At 47.0% G+C, this 21016-nt stretch overlaps 1 protein-coding gene across 1 annotated transcript in view; it reads right to left on the reverse strand.

Annotated features, from left to right (window-relative positions):
• LOC116704592 (dystroglycan) overlaps positions 1 to 20799 on the reverse strand; it is a 48707-nt gene extending 27908 nt beyond the window's left edge. The window contains exon 1 of the mRNA XM_032540180.1: positions 20181 to 20799. The gene's annotated coding sequence lies outside the window, so the exon portion shown is untranslated. The remainder of the gene's footprint in view (positions 1 to 20180) is intronic.
• Between the last annotated feature and the right edge of the window lie 217 nt (positions 20800 to 21016).

Below are 21016 nucleotides of genomic sequence, written 5' to 3' on the forward strand. Positions count from 1 at the left end.
AACAAACACCTACTGTTAACAGGCATGAGCCCAACATATTCCAACATGTAAATAAGTAACTATTGTTTATTGCATACCACAAACTAGAGTTGGGATGGTTGGAACAAGTGGAAAGACAACCCAAAAATGCTTCCATTGTTTTTTTATTGTGCTGGTGATTGGAATATTAAGGGTATTTACGATGCGAAAATCACTGGTTATTTACATGGAGTCTGGTGGGATTAGTGAACGCAACGTCGCGGATGTTTTTATGTCTAAAAAAAGGATCTTACTCTTTAACAGAAAGCACGACCTCCTTAGAAATTCTTCCCAAAATGTTGTCAGACACTTAGAATAATAATCTGAGTCCGTCAGCGGCAACACAAGCACTTTTCCGAAGGTAAACACTGGACAAATGTCAATATCAGCGCACACACAAAATAGAAAAGACATCACTTATTATACCTTTAATGTGATCAATCTACGGACTTTGAGGAGACATTGGGGTGAATTGCGCAACGAGCGTGTTTGGGCATTTTTTTACACCAACCCCCCCCCCCCCCACCCAACCACCCCCCCCCCCCCCCCCCCCCCCCACCCCCGTTAGGACTTCGGACCCCACTTACAGTAAGATTTAGATATTTAGTGCAGAGATCAGACCCGTCACAGGTGTTTAGCTCTGATCTGAGTAATCTGAGATTAAACGAGGATAAAACCAGTCAATTAAAACATTGTTCTTTGTGTGTGTCTGTTTGTGTGTATGCATATGTGTGTGTCTTTGTGTATTCAAATGTGTGTGTGTGTGTGTGTTTGTCTGTGTGTGTATACATATGTGTGTGTCTGCAACATAGAGGGAGGGAGATTATACGAGGATAAAACAAGTAATTTACAACATTGTTCTTTAAAGTGTGTGTCTGACGTGTGGGTGTGGTGTGTGTGTGGTGTGTTGTGGGGTGTGTGTGTGTGTACATATGTAAGGAGGTGGGTGAGGAGACTAGGGGATGGGACTAGGAGACATAAATCATGATTGTACGAGGGAACAGGGACGGTGGTGAGTAGTTGCAATCTCAGAGGAAAACAAACAACATCGACAGTCAGAAGCCTAACGCGGTACGCTCCCTGAACGCAAGCGCGGACGCCCCCTGAACGCAGCGCCGGCGCTCCTCTGGAACGCAGCGCCGGCGATCCTGAAAGGTCTAGCAGAAGGCACGAGCCCCCTGAACGCAGCGACGGCCGCTCCCTGAAACGCAGCGCCGGCCGCCCCCTGAACGCAGCGCCGGCGCTCCCTGAACGCCAGCGCCGGGCCGCTCCAGGAAAACGCAAGCGCCGGGGTTTTAGAGAGACGTGACAGATCCAGAAGATGCTGAAACTGCAGCCGCAAACAAACACACGAGTTCTGGAAAAAAAAACACACCAACGGAGACAGAACACAGCGGAGAGAAACCCCCCCCCACACACACCACAACACACACCCAAAACCACACACACAAAAAACCCCGCAGCAACACACAACACACAACATATTTTGGTTTTTATGTGAAGCTTTTGGCCGAGATGAAAAGATGAATGATAAGGGTTAATGAGAAGAAAAAAAAAAGTCAAAATTTGGGGTGTCAGGGTTGAAGTACCACACACCAACCAAAAACAACCAAAACCCCAAAACAAACCCAACAAACAACCCCACCACAAAGGAGTAAAAAAAAAATTTTGCGCTAATGGCTAAATGTAATTTCTTACAGTAACAATTACAACAATAATTAATTCCCTTTCTTTTCTTTTTTCCCCTCTCTCCCTCTCCCCCTCTCTCCTCCCCCTCTCTCCCCTTTTTTTCTTTTCCTTCCCCCCTCTCCCCCTTTTTCTCCTCTCCTTCTTGTCTCCCCCTCCTTCTTTTACTCCCTCTTTCCCTCTCTCTCTGTCTCTCTGTTCTCTCTCCCCCCCTCTTTCTCATCCCTTCCTCTCCCCTTCTCTCTCTCCCCTTTTCTCTCTCTTTCATTTTGAAGCTTAGTTCCTTTTTGCAGTCGTTTTCATGTTATAATTAGCCGTTGAATGCGAAAAAAATCGCAGCACTTTCCCCTTGGCGGTTTGAACAACACACACAGACACAAACCCCGAAACCCCCAGACACACCACACCACAAACCCCCAAGACACAAAAACACACACACACAAAACACATCAAACCCTATACACAAGACAGAAGACGACAACCCCAAACAACCCCCAAGCGCTGTGTTTGCCCTTCCAAACCGACTTAATCAAAAAGGGGCGGAGTTTGGCGCACTGCAAAAGAACTGAAATCCATGACCCCCTGGCTCATTTGGGGTTAGGGTTTTTTGTGTTTGCCTCCAGTTAAAAAATATTCCCCGGGAAATAAAGCAGGGTTAATCTATGAACCCAATTTTAATGTGTGTGTGTCCGTTTGTGTGTGTGGTGTGTCGTTCTGGTTGGGGGGTGTCGTCGGTGTCTGTGGTTTGGTTTGTCTGTGTTGTGTGTGTGTTTGTGGGTGTGGGTTGTGTGGTTGTCTTTTTGTCGTTTTGTGGTGTTGTGTGGGGTTTTGGGGTGTGTTTTGTGGGATTGGGGTCTGTCGTCGTTGTGTGGTGTGTGGGTTGTGTGGTGTGTGGTATGTAGTCTGTGCGTCTGGGTGGTGTGGTGTGTTCAGTGGTGTGTGGGTGTGTGTGTGTGTTCTGTGGGGTTGGTTGTTGTGTGTGTGTTGGTGTCTGTTGTCTGTCTGTCTGTCTGTTGTGTGGGTTTTTGTGTCTTGTTGTGTGTGTGGTTTTTGGTTGTGTGGTATGTAGTCTGTTGTCTGTTGGTGTGTGGTGTGTCTCGTCTGTCTGTGGGTGTGGGGTCTTGTCGGGGTGTGTGGTGTGGTGTGTGTGTTGTATGTCTGTCTGTCTTTTTGGGTTTTGTTGTGTTGTTGTGGTGTGTGGTCTTGTCTGTGGTGTGTGTGGGTGTGTGTGTGTTTGTGTGTTTGGGTGGTTGGTGGTTTTGTGTGTGTGTGTTGTTGTGGTGTTGTGGTTGTGGGGTGTGTCTGGTGGTTTTGTGGTCCTGGGGTGGGTGGGTGTTTGTGTGTGTGTGTTTTGTGGGTGTTGTGGTACAAAAAGGTCCGTCAAAAAAGTTCAGAACAAAAGAAAAAAACTTCCAAAACCTTAAAATGTGGAAAAAAAAAAAAAATGAAAAAAAAAAATGACAAAAAGTGTTTTTTGACAACACGAGGGTGTGGGGTGTGTGGTGGGGGGGGGGGGGACAGGACGGGGGGGGGGGGGGGGGGGGGGGGAGGCGACCAAAAAATTTTTCAAAGGGCGGGGGGGCTCCGCCCTTTTATCTCGGGGGGGGGGGGTTAAGTGTTATTTGATTTTTTTTTGATATCAAACAAAGGAGGGGAATCTCAGTGTTTCGCGATTTTTCCAGGACGAGCTTTTTTTGGGGATAATTTAAACCCCCGGGGGGCGGGGGGGTTACCCCCAAATACGACCCCTATACGCCCCCCCCCCCCCGTAACTCAGGTTATTTGGTCCCTGCTGGGTCTGAGCACATCTGGAGTTCAACATGGCCGCCGCGCCGACATGATTCTTCTTCTTTGGTGTCTTCTGTACTGCAGATATTCTGGATTATTTGGTGGATTTGGTGGATTAGGATCTATAGATTAGATTAGGATCTAAAGATTAGATTAGGATCTATAGATTAGATTAGGGTCTATAGATTAGATTAGGATCTATAGATTAGATTAGGGTCTATAGATTAGATTAGGGTCTATAGATTAGATTAGGATCTATAGATTAGATTAGGGTCTATAGATTAGATTAGGGTCTATAGATTAGATTAGGGTCTATAGATTAGATTAGGAACTAAGATTAGATAAGATCTATAGATTAGATTAGGGTCTATAGATTAGATTAGGATCTATAGATTAGATTAGGGTCTATAGATTAGATTAGAATCTATAGATTAGATTAGGATCTATAGATTAGATTAGGGTCTATAGATTAGATTAAGATCTATAGATTTGATTAGGGTCTTAGATTAGGATCTATAGATTAGATTAGGGTCTATAGTTAGATTTGGGTCTATAGATTAGATTTAAAATCTATAGATTAGATTGGGTTTTAAGATTAGATTAGGAACTATGATTAGATTTGGATCTATGATTAGATTTTGGGTCAAGATTGAGTAAGATCATAGATTTTGATTTAAAATTTTTAGATTAGATTGGGGGCTATAGATAGATTAGGGGCTTTTAGATTAGGATCTATAGATTTGATTAGGGCATAAAATTAGGGTCTAAGATTGATTAGGATCTTTGTTTTGATTAGGATCTATAGATTTGATTGGATTTTATAGGGTTAGATTAGGAAAACTAAAATTAGATTAGGGGGCATAGAAATTTGATTTGGGTCTATAGATTTGATTTGGACTTAGATTAAAATTAGGGGCTAAGAAAATTAGGAAACTATAGTTTTGAAATTTAAAAATTTTAAAAATTTGTTAGGGTCTAAGATTAGATTAAATTAAGTTAGATTGGGGTCTTTTAGGGTTCACCCTTTGGGTTTTAGAATGAATAAAAATATCGTAAATAAAACCCCCCCCTCCCCCCACCCAGAAAAACAGATTAAAACCCGTGTTAGTGTGGGTTTTGTAACGTGTAAAATTTTGGTTTGTGGTGTGGGTAACGTGTATGTGTGGGTGTGTGTGTGTGGTGTTTGGGTGTAACTTTGGGGTGGGGTTTTTTGTGTGTAGTGGGTGTGTAACTGTTTTGGTTTTGTTTTTGTGTTTTTGTGTAACTTTTGTGTGTTTTGTGTGTGTAACTGTGAAAATGTGGTTTTTGTGTAACGTGTGGTGTGTGGGAAAGGGGTGTGTATGTGGGGGGGGGGGGTTGTTGGGGGTTTTGTTTTGTTGGTTTTGGGGGTGTGTTTTTGTGTGTAAAAATGTGTATGTGTGTGGGTAACTGTGAATGGGGTTTTTGTGTGTGTGGGGTGTGTGGAAATGAAGCAAAATTCCTAGAAGTTTTTTCGTTTTTAAACCCAAATTTTCGGGATCTTTTGCCAGGCCCAAAAGTTTCACCCCACAAAGCACAATTGTTTGGGGTTGGGGTGCGTGTGTGTGGTGCGTGCGTGCGGTGTGTGTGTGTGGGAAACCCTTTCCCACTGGGGGCCACCCCGCCAAGAGTTTAGATACAGTGACAGTGGTCACGTGTGGGGTGTGTGTATGTGTGTGTGTTGGGCTGTGTGGGGTTTGTGGGGTGTGTGTAAGTGTGTGTGTGGTGTCTGTGGTATTGTGTTTTGTGTGTGTGTGGGTGTGTGTGTATTTTTGTGGATGTGTGAGTGGGGGTTGTGGATGTATGGGTGTGTTTTGTCGGGGGTAGGTCTGTGTGTGTGGTTAAGTGTGGTGTGTGTGTGGTGTGTGTGTGTGGTTTTGTGTGTGTGATGTGTGTGTGTGTGGGTGGTGTTTGGGGGTCTGTGTATGGGAACGGTTTTGTTCCCGGGGTGTTACTTTTTTGTTTACTCTAGCAACTGTCCCAAAATGTTCACACACCGCACGGGAAGCAAACCCAAAACGAAAACCCCCACAAAAGGGACAAACACACACCCCAACCCCACTTTGGACCTGCCCCAAAAAGCTGCAGACGTTCTAATATTGCCCCTTTTAATTGCGGGGGGTTTGGCTTTTTGTGTGTTTTTGTGTTTTTGTACATGGGGGTGTGTGTGTTTTTGTTTTTGGGGCTGTGTTGTTGTTTTGTTGTATTTTGGGGGTTTTGGGTGTGTTTCTGTGAGGTGTTTCTGTGTACCTGGGGTGTGTGTTGTATGTGTATGTCTGTGTGTGTGGTGTGGGTGGGGTGGTTCTGTTAACCGGGGTGTGTGGGGGTGTTGTGGGTTTTGGGCCCGGGGTTTTGTCTGTGGTTTTTTTGTTTTTCTTTTGTGGGGGTGTTTGTGTGGGGGTGTGTTTCTGGTGTTGTGTGTGCGTGTTTTGGGTGTGGTGTGTGTGGTTTTTTGTTTTTGTGTGTGTGCGTGTTGGGTGTGTGGCTGTTTTTGGGGGTGTGTGGTTGGGGTTGTTTTGTGTGGTCTGTGTCTGGTGGGGGGTTTGGTTTTAGTGTGTGGGGGTGTTGTCTGTGGTTTACAAGAAACTAAAATTTTTTCTCTGCCACACCCCCCGCGCATAGTCTGCCACCTAGGAGGGACGCTCTACAAAGGCAATGGTAAGTGATGGCGTTGCATATCTGTCCACCAGAGGTACGCTATACAAACGTTCACTGTTAGTGAGGTGTTGTGTTGGCTATAGTCGGTCACCACGGGGACGCTCTCTACAACGCCCTGGAGTGATGTGCGTTGCAATAGTATGTCCACCAGAGGACGCTCACAACGTCAAAGGTAGTGGTGGCGTTGCATAGGTCTGGTCAACAGAGGAGCTCTACAACGTCCCTGTAGTGATGGCGTGCATAGTCCTGTCCCCCAGAGGAACGCTCGACATAACGTCCCTGTTAGTGATGGAGTTGCTAGTCTGTCCACCAGGGACGCTCTACAACGCCCTGTTAGTGGCTGGCGTTGCATAGTCTGTTGCCACCAGAGGACGCTATACAACGTCCCTGGTAGGATGGCGTTGCACAGTCTGTCAACAAGAGGACGCTCTACAACGTCCCTGTCGTGATGGCGTTTCATAGTCTGTCCACCAGAGGACGCTCTACAACGTTCCCTGTAGTGATGCGGTTGGACACCAGTCGGTCCACCAGAGGACGCTCAAAAACGTCCTGTTAGTGATGGAGTGTACATGGTCTGTCCACCAGAGGAAGCCTACCAACGTCCCTGGTTAGTGATGGCGGTTGCATAGGTCTGCCACCAGAGGACGCTCTACAACGTCCACGTTAGTGAATGGTGTTGCCATAGTCTGCCACCAAGAGGGACGCCTACAAACGTGACAAGTTAGTGAGGTGGTTTGCATTAGTTGCCACATGGGTGCTGAGTCCCAGGGCAACCGGAGGGAGGGTTCGCTGGTAACAGTCCCCGGACGGACCAGAGTACGGATTGTGGACTGGTTAGCTGGCGAGATGCCATGTCCACCTCATGGTCTTTGAGCAAGGCACCTGTAACACCCCCCACCCCCCCCCCCCCCCCTCACCACCTTCCCCCCCTCCTTCCTCTTGTACCACTTCTCTGGCCGTTCCATGGTATCCCACTGCTGCTCCCGTCACACCAAAATCTTTCTGACAAACACACACAGTTACACACACGCACGCGAACACAACACACACCACACGCTAGGTACACACACGCAACATATACACACACACAAACACAGTTAACACAAACACACACATCACACAACAACACAAGTGTCCGGCTGCCAGGAGTGAATTCATCGGAGACTTGGGAGACAGCTCTCGTTCCCGTGCATGAAGTCTGAGAAATAAATAGACTGTGCTGGATTGGCGGGGGGGGGGGGGGGGGTGTGGGTGTGTGTGGGGGGGGGGTGATGGTGTGTGGGGGGGGGGTGATGTGTGGTGTGTGGGGGGGGGGGGGGGTGTGATGTGTGTGTGGGGGGGGGTGTGATGTGTGTGTGTGGGGGGGTGGGGAGTGTGTGTGTGTGTGGGTGGGGGGGGGTGATGTGTGTGTGGTGTGTGTGGGGGGGATGTGGTGTGTGGGGGGGGGTGAGGGTGATGAATGTCCCGGTGACATGGGTGGGACTCATAACATTCCTGATCCGTTACCACCAGATCTGCAAATAGATGAGCATATGATGTGTGTGTGTGGGTGTGTGTGTGGTCTTCTCTAATTTGTGTGTGTGTGTCGTTGTCTGTCTGTCAGTGTTATGTGTGGTCTGGTTCAGTAAGAGGGTGTGTCTCTGTGTATGGGTATATATGTATGGTGTTTGTGGTGTCTGTGTGTGTCTTTTCTTTGTTGTGTGATGTGTGTGTCGGTTTCTGGAAAGCGTGTGTGTGGTGTGTGTGTGTGTGTGTGTGTGTGTGTGTATCTTTCCACTGTTAGTTGTGTCCTGTCTGTGTGGAATGATGAGCAGACTTGTCATGACATGAAGGATCCTTCACTGTGGTCTAACGAGTGTGTGTGTGTGTGTGTGTTGTGTGGTGTTGTGTAAGTGTGTGAACAAGGCCACCGTTGATGTGCATCTATGGCCCTGCGGCTGTGGGTTAACTACTGACACACACACACACACACACCACACACACCACACACACACACACAAACAACTGGGACCTGGTGTGTGTTTGACTGTGGATTTTAAATTGCTCGCCGTCCTTAAGTCATTCCGCGCAGCTGTTTGTTCCACACTGACAAGCCCGGTGGAAACACACACACACAACACATACCACACACACACACAAACACCACACCACCCCAACACACACACACGAACACACAACACACACACACACAAACACACACACACAGAGGACACACACACACCACACCACACACCACACGGACACACGTTAACAAACAGCCGCAGGGCCATAGATGCACATCAGACGGAGTGCGGTGTCCACACAAACACACAGAGACAAAGGACACACACACACACACACACACCACACACACACCACCAAGAGACACACACACACACACACAACACACACACACACTTACACATCTAGCTAGCATTTTGTTCTTAGAGTTCCCAAGTGTAGTGCTGAGACGTCTAGGTCTAGCATGTAGCGTGTAGTTTCTAGCATGTAGCATGTAGTGTGTAGTGTCTAGCATGTAGCATGTAGCATGTAATGTGTAGCATGTAGCGTCTAGCATGTAGCGTGTAGCATGTAATGTGTAGCATGTAGCGTGTAGCATGTAATGTGTAGCATGTAGCGTCTAGCTTGTAGCGTCCAGCGTGTAGTGCCTAGCGTGTAGCATGTAGCATGTAATGTGTAGCATCTAGCGTGTAGCTTCTAGCATGTAGCGTCTAGCATGTAGCATCTAGCATGTAGCACTAGCATGTAGCATCTAGCGTGTATACCGTTATAAAACGACTGGTTGAAAGGTTGCTCCGGCCCTGGGACCTTAAAGAGGAATGGCACGCGGCCCTCTGAGTGACAGGTGTGAGTCTCAGGGGGAGAATTGGAACGCGGCCCTCTGAGTGGAAAGTGTGAGTCTCAGGGGGAGAATTGGAACGCGGCCCTCTGAGTGACAGGCGTGAGTCTCGGGGTGAGAATTGGAACGCGGCCCTCTGGGTGACAGGCGTGAGTCTCGGGGTGAGAATTGGAACGCGGCCCACGCCGTTTACAGCCCTTTAAAAGCAGCTCTATTCTCAGCTGGTGACGGAGGGGGCGAGGGACGGACTCCAGGAGGATAACTCATCCCCCCTTTATAGCCCAGAGGAGGGGGAGGACGGGGGGGGAAGGCAGTGGGAGGAGGGGGGGGGTGGGAGACTAACGGGCTCAAATCTAGTCGCCGGGGTGGATAACGGGTTTTTTTTTTACCTTCCTACCTAAAGCTTCCAAAATAGAAAAGTAAAAACGGAGATCTCTGAGAATCCGTCTGAAGAGCAGGCCGATGAAAAGAGGACACTCCGTCCCACAGGGCCTGTGGGACATGAGTGTGTAGATGAGTATATATATATAAACACACACACACACACACACACACACACACACACACACACACACACACACACACATACACACACACACAGAATATGGTTTGTTAGCATGTGCTATGGTTAGCCGCATGGGTAACCGGTTCATGCCAAACAAACCTATGTTGTTACACGAAACCCACCACACACACATTCCACACAGTCACACACATTGCAACGCATCCGACACAGCACTTCCGGTACAGACGCATCCACACACACAGAACTAGTCATTCACACATTCACACACGCACACAAACACACACACACACACACCACACATACATTCAAACGCATTCCACACACATTCACACCAATTCACACACCATACATTCTTCAACACACATTCACACACACCACAACATCACACACGCATTACACACACACTTACATTCATTCACACACATTCACACACACACACACACACCACACACACACCACACACACACATACATTCAAACGCATCACACACACACATACATTCATCACACACACACATACATTCACACAACACACACATACATTCACACACACACACATACATTCACACACACACACACACACACACACAACACATACATTCATTTCACACACATTCACCAACACACACACCACACACACACAACACACACACATACATTCAAACGCATTCACACACATTCACACGCATTCACACACACACACACACACAACACACACAACATTCACACAACATTCACACACATTAAACGCATTCACACACACACACACACACACACACATACATTCACACACATTCACACACACACACACAAAACACACACAACACACACACACACATTCACACACATTCAAACGCATTCACACGGATTCACACACATACACACAAACACACACACATACATTCAAACGCATTCACACATGCATTAACACACATACATTCACACACATTCACACACATTCACACACAAATTTACACACACACACACACACTGTGGCTGTGGCGGTGCAGGGCTTCTCTGGGTTATTTCAGGTCAGAAGTTACTCAGCACATTAACGATTATGTAAGCTTCAAGTGGGGAAAAAAGCAGAGTCGCCAAAAAATAAAACCCAAAGCAGAGTTTTCAGGGCTTCCTTCCAAAACCACAAAAACAGACCCACACACTGAGTTTTCCTCCTCCGACACACAGCGGCCCGAATCCAAACGGGCGTTAAATCTCGTTATTGTACGACTGAGCTATCATCATCTTGAAAAAGTCCTCGAAAAGATGTGTTGTTTTTAGCGTGTATAGAGCAGCGTATCTCCACCAGACTCCATGTAAATAATCACTACTTTTAGCATGTATAGAGCAGCGTATCTCCACCAGACTCCATGTAAATAATCACTACTTTTAGCGTGTATAGAGCAGCATATCTCCACCAAACTCCTTAAATAATCACTACTTTTAGCGTGTATAGAGCAGCATATCTCCACCGGACTCCATGTAAATAATCACTACTTTTAGCGTGTATAGAGCAGCATATCTCCACCAGACTCCATATAAATAATCACTACTTTTAGCGTGTATAGAGCAGCATATCTCCACCAGACTCCATGTAAATAATCACTACTTTTAGCGTGTATAGAGCAGCATATCTCCACCAGACTCTATGTAAATAATCACTACTTTTAGCGTGTATAGAGCAGCATATCTCCACCAGACTCCATGTAAATAATCACTACTTTTAGCGTGTATAGAGCAGCATATCTCCACCAGACTCCATGTAAATAATCACTACTTTTAGCGTGTATAGAGCAGCATATCTCCACCAGACTCCATTTAAATAATCACTACTTTTAGCGTGTATAGAGCAGCATATCTCCACCAGACTCCATGTAAATAATCATACTTTTAGCGTGTATAGAGCACGCATATCTCCACCAGACCCATTTAAATAATCACTACTTTTAGCGTGTATAGAGCAGCATATCTCCACCAGACTCCATGTAAATAATCACTACTTTTAGCGTGTATAGAGTAGCATATCTCCACCAGACTCCATGTAAATAATCACTACTTTTAGCGTGTATAGAGCAGCATATCTCCACCAGACTCCATGTAAATAATCACTACTTTTAGCGTGTATAGAGCAGCATATCTCCACCAGACTCCATGTAAATAATCACTACTTTTAGCGTGTATAGAGCAGCATATCTCCACCAGACTCCATGTAAATAATCACTACTTTTAGCGTGTATAGAGCAGCATATCTCCACCAGACTCCATGTAAATAATCACTACTTTTAGTGTATAGAGCAGCATATCTCCACCAGACTCCATGTAAATAATCACTACTTTTAGTGTGTATAGAGCAGCATATCTCCACCAGACTCCATGTAAATAATCACTACTTTTAGCGTGTATAGAGCAGCATATCTCCACCAGACTCCATGTAAATAATCACTACTTTTAGCGTGTATTGTGCCAGCAAATAGCAGCCCGTTAATATTACGTTGCAGCTTCTTTCTCGCTCAATACTGGACCAATTTCAAAAATTGTTGTTCCCATCTGACCTTTAGACACCAATGCATGGCAAAATAGGTTGAAAAAACCCCACGAAGTAACCCTTTAAGCATAGAAGAACACATTTTTACTTCAGACTGAGGCTCCTTTCAGAGGCGAGCTCTGCTGATGTTGACCCTTTCACACTCTCTCACACTCTCTCTCTCACACACACACACAACACACACACCACACACACACACACACACACACACACACACACACACACACACACACACTTTGCTTAACCTTTTAAGGTTAGCACAGAGATCTCTCTTGTGTAAAAACAACTGGACCTCTTTTCATTGCAAAGGTAAATTTCTCACCTCTTTGTGTTGTTACAGTCAAACACATAAACAGATGAGGGAGTGTGTGTGTGTGTGTGTGTGTGTCTGTGTCTGTGTGTTTGTGTGTGTGTGTGTGTTCTCACCATAAACAAGACAAGATCATGTTATTTACTGCAACTGCCTGGGAAACTAAATCAGTTTTAAAATCCTATTTTCGCCCTTTCTATTTTACTTTTTCCAGCCGAGGCCAAGCTCCAAATTCAGACACACATTTTTACATATAAGTGAGTACAACACAAACACACACACACACACACACACACACAACACACACACACACACACCATGTGGTGAACACACGTAGGACACACACCTAAGTGAACAAATTCACAGCACGGCGCAGAAACAAACACACACGCCGGCGCATATCATCAGCATCAGTGGAGGCGGATCCTGCTGCTTCGAGGGAAACAATCACGCTACTCTGTGTAGAGGATTAAAGACAGCTTGTCTACAAAACACACTGGTCCTATCAACAGGACGCCTGTTTACACACACACACACACACACACACACACACACACACACACACACACACACACACACACACACACTGTGTGTTCAGCTGCCGACCTGGATCATTTGCGTCACCGAGGGCGCAACACAACACAAGAGGATGAAGTTGATGCACATGAGAGCTGCAGACATTCAGTCGATGGGTAGAAAACTAATCCCTATTATTCTAATTGTCTGACAACATTATGGGATGGATCCCTACAGAGAGAGACCTTTTAGTTAAAGAGGAAGATCCTTTTAGTTTGACATGAAACAGAGAAATCACCATCACCAAACCCACCAGACTCCATGTAAATAATCACTATTTAGCGTGTATAGCAGCATATCTCCACAGACTCCATGTATATAATCACTACTTTTAGCGTGATAGAGCAGCATATCTCCACCAGTCCATGTACATAATCACTACTTTTAGTGTGTATAGGCAGCATATCTCCACCAGACTCCATGTAAATAATCACTACTTTTAGGTATGGCAGCATATCTCCACCAGACCCATGTAATAATCACTACTTTTAGCGTGTCATAGAGCAGCATATCTCCACAGACTCCAGTAAAATCACACTTTTAGCGTGGTAGAGCAGCAATCTCCACCAGATCCATGTAAATAACATACTTTTGCGGTTAGGCAGCATATCACCCACCAGGATCCATGTAATATCACTACTTTAGCGTGTGTAGTAGAAGCAGCAATCTCCACAGACTCCATGTAAATAATCACTACTTTTAGCGGTGTAGAGCAGCATATCTCCACCAGACTCCATGTAAAATACACTACTTTTAGCGGTGTATAGAGCATATCTCCACCAGACTCCAGTAAATAATCACTACTTTTAGCGTGTATAGAGCAGCATATCTCAACATGTAAATGGGTGAATTAGGAGTTTTGTTGCTCTTACTCTTTGACATGATAAATCAACTTAGCGTTGAAGTAAGATTTCCTGCTCTTTTCTGTTTAATGTATTAAACTGAATTTCTTTGTGTTTAGGACTGCCATAACAAGACATTTAAATAGATATTAACTTGGACTTTGAGAAACTAGGAGGGACATTTTTCACCATTCATAGACCAGGCGACGAATCGATGGAAATGACCGTTAGTTGCAGCCCTAATTCATTTGTCCCTTGGGGGTTAGCAGGAAAATGGGTGGACCTGCAGGCCTCCTCTGTTGGCTTTAGGCAGAGAGTAATGACACCCAGGGGACAACTCAAAAGCCTCCAAATTGCCCATTACTGAGCAGTTGAGTCCACTAATTTATTTAGGGCCCTGTGAGGATCGAGCCGGCAAGAATTTCCAAACAATAAAATTACATTTAAAGTGAAAATGGACTTTTTCAGGTGGGAAAGACGGGTTTAAAAGAAGGGGAATATCATGTGTAAACCCAGGTCTGCACAGCAGCCAGACATGAATCCAATCGCCTCCGAGACCCTCAAAGGTCAGACTTCAACAGCCAAGCGTCTAAAAAAACACACACTTTGTAGTCAAAACCTGACAATTACACAAGAAACCAAACTGGTTCCAGTACAAACCATGTTGGGGGACGAAGGAGACTCTACAACACCGGCACAACCTGATAACGTTGTAGTTTCTCTTCCTGTTTTTCATCTACTCCGCACAATCTCTGTGTATCTTTATTATCTGTGTTTACACATTCATAGGAACTACAGCTTTGGTCTACATCTCATGTCCCTTATCTGATCCCTCTTCGACTCCTCACCGAGGAGCTATGAGCGAGGAGGGTTCATCGAGGAGCTATGAGCGAGGGGGGTTCATCGAGGAGCTATGAGAGAGGGGGGTTCATCGAGGAGCTATGAGCGAGGAGGGTTCATCAAGGAGCTATGAGAGAGGAGGGTTCATCGAGGAGCTATGAGTGAGGAGGGTTCATCGAGGAGCTATGAGAGAGGGGGGTTCATCGAGGAGCTATGAGCGAGGAGGGTTCAGTGAGGAGCTATGAGAGAGGAGGGTTCATCGAGGAGCTATGAGCGAGGAGGGTTCATCGAGGAGCTATGAGAGAGGAGGGTTCATCGAGGAGCTATGAGTGAGGAGGGTTCATCGAGGAGCTATGAGAGAGGAGGGTTCATCGAGGAGCTATGAGTGAGGAGGGTTCATCGAGGAGCTATGAGAGAGGAGGGTTCATCGAGGAGCTATGAGCGAGGAGGGTTCATTGAGGAGCTATGAGAGAGGAGGGTTCATCGAGGAGCTATGAGCGAGGAGGGTTCATTGAGGAGCTTTGAGAGAGGAGCTATGAGCGAGGAGGGATCATCGAGGAGCTATGAGCGAGGAGGGATCATCGAGGAACTATGAGCGAGGAGGGTTCATCGAGGAGCTATGAGCGAGGAGGGTTCATCGAGGAGCTATGAGCGAGGAGGGTTCATTGAGGAGCTATGAGAGAGGAGGGTTCATTGAGGAGCTATGAGAGAGGAGGGTTCATTGAGGAGCTATGAGAGAGGAGGGTTAATTGAGGAGCTTTGAGAGAGGAGCTATGAGCGAGGAGTGATCATCGAGGAGCTATGAGCGAGGAGGGATCATTGAGGAGCTTTGAGAGAGGAGCTATGAGCGAGGAGGGTTCATTGAGGAGCTATGAGAGAGGAGCTATGAGCGAGGAGGGATCATCGAGGAGCTATGAGCGAGGAGGGATCATCGAGAAGCTTTGAGAGAGGAGCTATGAGCGAGGAGGGTTCATTGAGGAGCTATGAGAGAGGAGGGTTCATTGAGGAGCTTTGAGAGAGGAGCTATGAGCGAGGAGGGATCATCGAGGAGCTATGAGCGAGGAGAGATCATCGAGGAGCTATGACAAGGAGGGTTCATCGAGGAGCTATGAGCGAGGAGGGTTCATCGAGGATCTATGAGCCCCGGAGGGTTCTCAGGGTTCTCTCTCCTCTCTCTCCTCTTCTCCCTCTCTCATCTCTCCCTCCTCTCCCTCCTCCTCTCCTCTCTCCCCTCTCTCTCCTCTCTCTCTCCTCTCTCTCTCCCTCCCTCTCCTCTGTCTCTCCCTCTCTCTCTCTCTCTCTCTCTCCCCCCCTCCCCCTCTTCTCTCTCTCTCTGTCTCTCTCCCTCTCTCTCTCTCTCCCCCCCTCTCTCTCTCCTCTCTCTCTCTCTCTCCTCCCTCTCCTCTCTCCCCTCCCTCCCCTCTCTCCTCCCCTCCTCTCTCTCTCTCTCTCCTCTCTCTCTCTCTCTCTCTCTCCCCCCCCCTCTCTCTCGGTCACAGGACATGCCCAGACCGCGGCAGGCTGTCAAACGTCTCCATGGCGAAGCAGACGTGAGAGGAATCCCAACGAATCGGGCGAGAGAAACACCCCCCGGTGCTCGTTCTCCACCTCTTACAGATCCGCAGCTCCGCTTCTCCTCCGGCTCGGTACCCGGTTCTAATCCTCATAATCAGGGCTTCATTTAGTCTCCATGTCCCCCCCGACACCTGTCCCCCACGCCTGGTTCAACTCTGCAGGGGCCCGGCACGTATGATCTCTCTCAAAAAGAGTCCCACTTAGCTCAGATTCTGTTACCAAAACAAGATTTTTATGCATGAATAGAAAGATATGAGTTTTTTTTTTCATTTTTGTAGCTGAAAGACTGAAAGACTCTGAGATGTCCTGATTGACACAAGAGAGGAGAATGTCCTTTAATATGTAATGAAATGTCCTCAAATGTCTTCTTTTGTCAAAGATATTCAGTTTACTGTCAGAGAGGAGAGAAGAGACCGGAAGATATTCATATTCAACAAGCTGACGTTACTCTTTCAATCTCTAAATCAGAGACAGAGATTGTAGGGGGACAACATGAGGACAACATGAGGACAACATGAGGACAACATGAGGACAACACGAGGACAACATGAGGACAACATGAGGACAACATGAGGACAACATGAGGACAACACGAGGACAACATGAGGGCAACATGAAGACACCATGAGGGCAACATGAGGGCAACATGAGGCAACATGAAGACAACATGAGGACAACATGAAGACAACATGAGGACAACATGAGGGCAACATGAGGACAACATGAAGACAACATGAGGACAACATGAGGGCAACGTTAGGACAACATGAGGACAACATGAGGGTAACATGAAGACAACATGAGGACAACATGAGGACAACATGAAGACAACATGAGGACAACATGAGGACAACATGAGGACAACATGAGGACAACATGAGGGTAACATGAAGACAACATGAGGACAACATGAGGGCAACGTTAGGACAACATGAGGACAACATGAGGGTAACATGAAGACAACATGAGGACAACATGAAGACAACATGAGGACAACATGAAGACAATGCGAGGACAACATGAGGACAACATGAGGGTAACATGAAGACAACATGAAGACAACATGAGGGTAACATGAAGACAACATGAGGACAACATGAGGACAACATAAGGACAACATGAGGACAACATGAGGACAACATAAGGACAACATGAAGACAACATGAAGACAACATGAAGACAACATGAGGACAACATGAGGGCAACATGAGGGCAACATGAGGACAACATGAGGGTAACATGAAGACAACATGAGGACAACATGAGGACAACATGAAGGCAACATGAGGACAACATGAGGGTAACATGAAGACAACATGAGGACAACATGAAGACAACATAAGGACAACATGAGGACAACATGAAGACAATATGAGGTAACATGAAGACAACATGAGGACAACATGAAGACAACATGAGGACAACATGAGGACAACATGAGGACACCATGAGGACAACATGAGGGTAACAGGAGGACAACATGAGGACAACATAAGGACAATATGAGGACAACATAAGGACAATATGAGGACACCATGAGGACAACATAAGGACAACATGAGGACAACATGAGGACAACATGAGGACACCATGAAGACAACATGAGGACAACATGAGGGTAACATGAAGACAACATGAGGACAACATGAGGACACCATGAGGACAACATGAGGACAACATGAGGACAACCTGAGGGCAACCTGAGGACAAATTTGTCCCATTTCCAAAGTTCCTACATGATAAATCTGGGATTATTTGAACCGTGATAACCGGGACATGACGGTTCCATAAGATCGTCTCCACAGAGGACAGGACGGACCCGGGCTCTGTTCAAGGGACAGATGTGTGATGATTCATTACATTCAGAATTTCTGCTTATTTTCCTACACAAAGATTAAAAAAAACAATTAATATAAATCAGGTTTACGGACCATGAATTCCCAAAAAAATACGAGTAATAAAACTAGTGCGCATAACGACAGGTCTAGTAGTGCCGTTGGAATAAAACATTGAAATAAGCAACAAACCAAGAGAAGAGCATGCATTACGTGGGGGAAAGCATCATGACCCTGGGGGGGGGTTAAGAGCTTCTGTCTTTAACACGGTCTTATCCTCGAGCTGATTGGCTGATGAGATGTCCTCCAACACGTGATCAACAGAAGGGACGACACGTCTCTCCTTCACATCGATTAGAGACACTCGCTCCGCAAGTTGTTGCATAAAATACGCTGCAGACTGCAGGAAATTAAGTGTCTCACGCTCTAAATGTTACCCCCCACCCCCCCAGGATATACCCCCACCCCCACCCCCCCAGGATACACCACCCCCCCCACCCCCAGGATATACCCCCCCCCCACCCCCAGGATAACCCCCCCCCTTCCAGGATATACCTCCCCCCCCCTCCAACAGTTCTTTTACAAAAATAAAGACATTTGCAATAAATTGTAAAATTCCCCCAGAATGCAGAAAAATTGCCAATTTCAGTTTTGCTCAAAAAGGTGAAAAATCTCAACTCCCCCCGTAAATAAAGGAAATTGTGCCACGCTCAAAATGTCCCACACCCCCCCCCCCCACCCCCCGTCTGGGATATAAAACCCCAGGACATAACCCCCCCAGGATATAACCCCCCCCACCCCCCCCATGATGAGAACAGTTCCTTTACAAAAATAAAAGACATTTGCAGCATAGATTGTAAAATTCACCAGAATGCAGAAATAATGTAAATTTCAGTTTTGCTCAAAAGGTGAAAATCTCAACTCCCCCATGAAGGAAAGTCACACTCAAAATGTTACCCCCCCCCCCCCCCCCCCCCACCCTATCCCCCCCCCCCTTCGCCCTCCAATGATGAAACAAACCTCCGCCCTTGCTCAAAATAGTTCTAGACTCATCTTCACAGCTCGGCCCGTTACAGACAGCAACATCTGCTGGACCAGACCCGGAGGCAGAGCACTGGAGGAATGTACAGGGGAGATACACCCCCCCCCACCCCCACACCCACACCCCCAATAATGAAAACTGGCCCCTGCAACTTTTCATAAGTTCCTCTACATACAGTAAATAAAGACATTTGCAGCATAGATTGATGCAGAAAATGTGAATTTCAGTTTTGCTCAAAATGTGAAAAATCTCAACTCCCCCAAAGTTACAAGTGTAAATATATATATATATATATATATATATATATATATATATATATATATATATATATATATATATATATATATATTATATAGGTACAGTCAGTCCACATTTGATTTATGCTAAAGAGGCCCAGAGGCTCCTCTCCCCCGCCCAGCCGGCCCTGGTCTGGCTCTAAAATGCACCTGTTCCGGTCTGAGGCGAGGACCGAGCCCTGGTGGGCTGCAGGACCGCGTCAGCTGTCCAGGACGGAAAATAGGGACCGAGGGAGGGAAGAAGGAAGGGAGCAGGGAGCAGGGCGGGGAGAGAGCGAGAGGGAGAGAGGGAGAGAGAGCTTGGGGAAAGCGGTGTCGTTATCCGGGATAAGTAGCCCGAGCGAGCTAATAACACACACTGCCTAAAAATACCCGCGCACCGCCGCCGCAGATCACTGCGCGCACCCGGCGCCAACCCGCGGAGCGATCCCGGATGTGTCAGCCTCTCACACGCAGTGCATTTCACGCTGTTCTCTCTCTGTGTGTGTGTGTGTGTGTGTGTGTGGTGTGTGTCCCCAAAAATACTGAACAGAACCCCCCCCCCCATGCAGGCTGTAGAAGAGAGCTGGGTCTAGCCTCTTGAATGGCCGCTCAGGCACTTTCTCCCTCCAGCAGCGGAGCCTCCGCGGAGGGAGAATCCACGGCTTCGGAGCCGTAGTACCCCCCACCCCCCCCCAAAAAAACGAAGCCCTGTCGCCGCATACTCGGCGAGCTGATTCACACAGGAGCAACTGACACGATATGCAACGTCCAGACATGTACAGACGGGATTTGGAAAGAAACTGACCGTCAAATCTCCTCCAGGCGCGGGCTATATCCCTCCCCGTGATCCGCGCTAAATCCTCTGCGCTCCTTTCAGGAAACCGGAGACCGGAGTCAGGCTGGCGCCGGTGGCTCGGGGTTTTTCCTGCTGTCCCCCTTTATCCCCCCCCCACACACACACACACACACAGTCCAGCGGACCAATATAGGCTGGATCCCCGTTGTCAAATCCCCGTCCTGCGCCCCGGCTGGCTCCAAAGTTACTGTCGCCGCGGAAGGTTACAAAAAATAAAAAAAAAAATAAGAAAGAAGCCGATGCACAATTTTCAAAAGACGTTAAATCCCCAGAAAATGGAAAAATATCCCCGAAGTGGAATTTTGGGGAAAAAATAGGAAATGATGAAGCTACAAAAACAATAGAGCGAAAATAAATGTTATAATAACGAGTGGAATCAAAACACAAAAAGAAAGAAAGAAAGAAGAAGAAGAAATGGGAAATCACATTATTTTGTGTCGCGGTGAAGCGGCGCTGCGGACCCGGATGGAGATGGAGAGGGTTCTGCTGCCGGACTCTGGGGATCCACGTCTGGGCTGAAACACGTCCCGCGCTCCCGGGCTCCTCCGCACGAATGTCCGCTGCCGAGGCTGAAGGATGAATTTCCACCGAGGAGGAGTGGAGAGAGAGAGGAGAGAGAGGAGGGGGGGGGGGGGGGGAGGAGGAGGAGAGGGGGGGGGGGGGGGGGGGAGGAGGAGGGGGGGGGGTGGCTTGCATTCTCTGAATTCACTCCACCCCCAAACCCAACATGCCTCCACCCTCTTCCTCTTTTCCAATCCTTCTGCCTCTCTTCCCTTCATTCATTA

The sequence above is a fragment of the Etheostoma spectabile genome, chromosome 16, assembly GCF_008692095.1.
Source record: "Etheostoma spectabile isolate EspeVRDwgs_2016 chromosome 16, UIUC_Espe_1.0, whole genome shotgun sequence".
NCBI lineage: Eukaryota > Metazoa > Chordata > Actinopteri > Perciformes > Percidae > Etheostoma > Etheostoma spectabile.